The 4694-nt window shown below is 33.0% G+C and overlaps 1 pseudogene; it reads left to right on the top strand.

The window, feature by feature from the left end:
* The first annotated feature begins 650 nt into the window (after positions 1–650).
* LOC142634379 (putative UDP-glucosyl transferase 73B6) lies at positions 651–2005 on the top strand (annotated as a pseudogene).
* The last annotated feature ends 2689 nt before the right edge of the window (positions 2006–4694 follow it).

Genomic DNA, 4694 nt, shown 5'->3' with positions numbered 1-4694 from the left:
TTTGTTTTTGTTTTTTGTTTTGTTTTGTCTCTTTTCCCTACCGTTAAATACATTGCTTTCCTTCTCTTATTATGGTACTCATTCTTTTCTGCACTAATCCAGACATCAACAGAGTGAGCATTCAATCTGAAAGTTTCAGAGAAAGAAACAAGGTTACAGGTTTAAGGAAAAAGAACACCAAATCTCAAAATATGGCACAACCATCAAATTAAATATTTAAAAAATAGAATAAAATAGAAGAAATATGGTATTTTATTTTATTTCAATATGGTATTTTAGAGCTAATATTTCATGCGCCAGACGCATGAGATTAGCCTCTCATAAGCAGGTGAGCCTCACACATGTGGGGTCCACCTACCTATAAAAGGCAGGTCTCATGCGCCTAGTGCATGAGAGATTTTTCTAGTATTTTAATGTACTTTACTATGCTGCATCGGTTACTGACTAGTTATATCATTACTGAAGGACTGTATGTGTAGGCTAATTTATGAGATCTGTATTCAAAGATTTAACTTATTTCCTTTGTACTCCATATATAATAATAAAATTCTACATCTTGATCTCTGAATTTACTATCAAAAGCCTGAGTCTTGACGTATCAGAAACTGTATGCTTCAACTCTCACAATCAACAAAGCTTAGATATCATTCATGGCTCCTGCTCCATCACCAGTGCTCCATGTAGTGATTTTCCCTTTCATGGCTCAAGGCCACGCCATCCCGGCCCTTACTAGACCTATCAAAAGCCTTCTCAAACCGTGGCCTAAAAGTCACAATTATCACCACCCCCATTAAATGCTCCATTCATCTCTTCCAAAATCAATAAGCACTCAAATATCTCTTTGTCAATGGCCCTATTGTGTCCTTTGGTTGAAGCCACCAAAAAGATGAAACAACCTTTTGAGGATGTTCTTAGAGACATGATTGATGATGGTTGTCCTCCCATTTGTGTTATCTCTGACTTTTTTCTAGGCTGGACACTTGAGTCATGTCATTTATATGGTATTCCACGTGGTGTTAGTCGTGCTCTGGGAGTGTTTCTATGGCTGTTTCTAGATCTCCTTCTTTACGTGTCCCAAGTGTTAAGGATTTGTCACTTTCGGATCCTATAGAGTTTTCGGAGATGAAAATTCCATTCATTTTGAACAAAGGTGACATCCCTGCTATGCTTTTCAATATTGGTGATCCAAATGACCCTTTTGTGCGTCTTATAGAGGAGATTGGAGTAGCCGATAGGAATAGTTGGGGTGTTATTGTTAATAGCTTCGAAGAGATTGAAGGTGAACATGTTGGAGCATTTGAATCCCACTATTTCAACGAGGCCAAAGTGTATTGTGTGGGACCACTTTTCCTCTATGATCAACCCGATCAAGAATTGGATGCTTCATACATCAAGTGGCTAGATAAGTATGTTGAATCTAATCAATCAGACAGTGTGATTTACGTTTCATTTGGTTCACAATTAAATTTGTCAAATGATCAAATGGATGAGATTGCTTTTGGATTAGAGATGGCAGGCCATCCATTCATTTGGGTTGTGAGATCAAAGACTTGGGACCCACCAAATGGATGGAACGAGAGAATGAAGGAAGAAAATTTTGTTGTATATGATTGGGTGGAGCAGTGAAGTATACTAGAACACCCTTCAATAGGTGGGTTTTTGAGTCATAGTGGATGGAACTCAACGTAGGAGAGCTTAGTAAATGGGGTTCCACTTTTGACTTGGCCTATGTTTAGTGGGCAAACCTTGAATGCCAAACTTGTAACAATGGGATTGGAAGTAGGGCTAGTAGTCCCACAAAGTTATGTAGGAGGTGAGAAAATCATCACTGTTGATCGTAGTGTGATTTGTGAGAGTGTGAAGGAGTTGATGGGAGGTGAAAAAGGGAGGAAGGTTAAGGAGGGCACAAGAATTGGGGCAATTGGCAAGGCATGCTGTGGAAAAGGGTGGGTCTCGAAAGAAATTGGACGAGCTGATTGAGCAGCTCACCAGTAAAAATATTTGATCAAAACCTTCTTTACTTTGATAGTGTATCTCTTAATCACATTCCATAGAATAGATGCATAAAATAATTTTAATTTCCTTTGATTTAAATGAGACATTGAATGATAATTCAATGAATCATTTACGCGTGTTTCTAACCCTATGAAATCATATGGCTTATTGAACAATCATAGACGTTAATTGGGTAAATAAATCATTTTATTATTAATGGGTTATGTGGTTATCTTTTGATAATAAATAAATTATGTTCAAGTAGTTTATCTTTTGTAGTGGTACTCTGGTTATATAATCCTTTGAAGGTGTGATCTTCTCCCTCAATTCTTACCATAAATGGGTAATGGATATTTGAATCATGGTTATCTTCGTAAAAAGAAACTAGCTTGTAATTTGTGCTTATGCAAAGAAAATTAAAACAATATTGAAAAAAAGAAGAATAATGCTAGAGATACAAATATTTTTACACAAAATTTACAAACTACTGATGTGGTGATTGGTTATTAGTAAATGAAAAAGTGATGTTAATATTTGGCCTAAATGAAAACTAATAAAAAGTTGGCCACATCAACAATTTGTAAAATTGTTACTCAAAAAAGAATGTTAATTTTTTTTATATTAAATGTTACTACATTGTTTGTGAAGAATGACACGTACAACTACTTATATGATGAATCTCACAATTATTGTGTTAGATTCTACAAATCAGTCCTTGGCCATTCTAAAAACGTAAATCAATATTGGTACTATCATTTATAACTATAAGTCCATGGCTATTATTAGGTAAACGATCAATGATCGAGTTAGGGTGCGGATCACCATGAGTCCAGTTAACAAGTTCTCTTAGGACATTTGTCAATTGACAATTTTAAAAAAGTTTTGATATCATTTTCATGAAAATATAAAAAATTTTAAAAACAAATCAGTTTTTTTTTTTTTTCTCTCATAAAATGTTTCTAAAAATACTTCATAAACTAATACCCTTAGACATCCGTTAACTTTTTCGAGCACGTTTATATGCTTGCCCACTGATCCTGTCACATGTCTATTTATTACTCTCTTATAAAATAACCAAACTCGAAAATGAAGGAAAAAAATAAAAGAATAAACACATGACATATTACAATTAATGGAGTATAAACTAAAAAGTTAAACATTGAAAGTGAGACATAAGATTTTATTCAAATGGGAGAGTACCAAAGAAAAGATTAAGAATTTTGAAAATAATGTAAAATTTGAGGAACTTACACTCCAAATTTTGGCTAAATTAAGTCATTTTATTTGATAAAATTCTAAATTCGGTCAATTATACAAATTCTCTATCCAAACACATTGTGCACAATGACTAGGCTAAATTCAAGGGTTTAGCTTACTTCTAGTACTTTTTCAACTTGACATCTCATTTTGTTTTAAGTATACAATGGTAAGTGGTAGTAGGTTTTAATTTTCACATTTTACTTAGCTAGTGGGTGATGTGACAATTTGATGGGTTAAAATAGATTGAACCCGGTTAATTAATTTAATTATCCAAGTTGACTAATTAGGTCAAATTGCATGCAAATTGAACTTAATCTTGTAGCAGATTTCTTTGCTTTGCACAAATTTCTAATCTGTGACTAACTTCTTTGCATAGATTCTAGTATGTGACTGACTCCAGCAACTTGATTGATCATTGTTGACTGCAAAGTTCTTCATTTCATAAACGATGAAGATCAAGAAGTACTTAGTTACAAAACCCTAAAGTGTACAAACGCAATAACTTCACACATAGTATATGAGTTCTAAGTCTCAATCTCCGTATTTGATAACTTTTAAAATAAGTCTTATATATGACTATAGTTTTAGAGAAAGAAACCTTAATCACTCAAGTCATCATGAGCCGAATTTCAAATTTAAAAATTCTGAAATCGTAATTCTCGATAGATCGAACTTGTGTCAAGCATGTGTTGAGCTTCTTTATTAATCTTTGATAGCAACTAATGTCAAGGTCTTAGGAAACAATTTTTCTTTACTTGTTTCTTGGATCAAACTTCATGTCTTTAATGATTTCACATGATATGTTTGAACAACATATTTCTTGATATATTAAACTTAACTTAGATCTACCTAATTACAAGTAAAATGCGTTTTGTCAAAAGATTAGCCAATTACAAAGAAAATATGACCCTAACACAGTTTTTCATTAAAACAAAAGAAGAATCCAGTTAAAAATGTACTAGATATAAGCCAAACTCAAATTCATTTAAAACTAAGGGTGTGCAGCCAACTCGCCAAAATTGACCCGATCCAACCCAACCCAACCCTCTGAGTTGGGTTGGTTTTCAAGGGTTAGTAGGTTGGATTGGGTTATGGAATTTTTTATTTATAGTAGGCCGAGTTGGGTTTGGTCATAAGATTCACAAATCTACCTAACTCAAACCGACCCACTTATATTTAATAAATATTTTAAATTAAAAATTTTATTTAATATATATTTAAAAATATGTTATGCAACTTAAACTCTAAGTTCTTCTCATATAGTTTGTATTAGTTTGATGTTATGCTCATGATTATTTGATTATAAATTTGTTTTTATTTGTGGTAGTGTTGTTTTAATACTCAATTTAGTAATAATAATAGTAATTAAAAAAAATTGTTCAACCCATGAGTTCAACTCGACACATGCATATGGTGGCTCCAGGAATTTTTTTAAGGGT

The sequence above is a fragment of the Castanea sativa genome, chromosome 5, assembly GCF_040712315.1.
Source record: "Castanea sativa cultivar Marrone di Chiusa Pesio chromosome 5, ASM4071231v1".
In the NCBI taxonomy this organism is placed as follows: domain Eukaryota; kingdom Viridiplantae; phylum Streptophyta; class Magnoliopsida; order Fagales; family Fagaceae; genus Castanea; species Castanea sativa.
The sequence above is the reverse complement of the archived record's forward strand: the minus strand, read 5'-3'. Positions and strand labels throughout refer to the sequence as shown.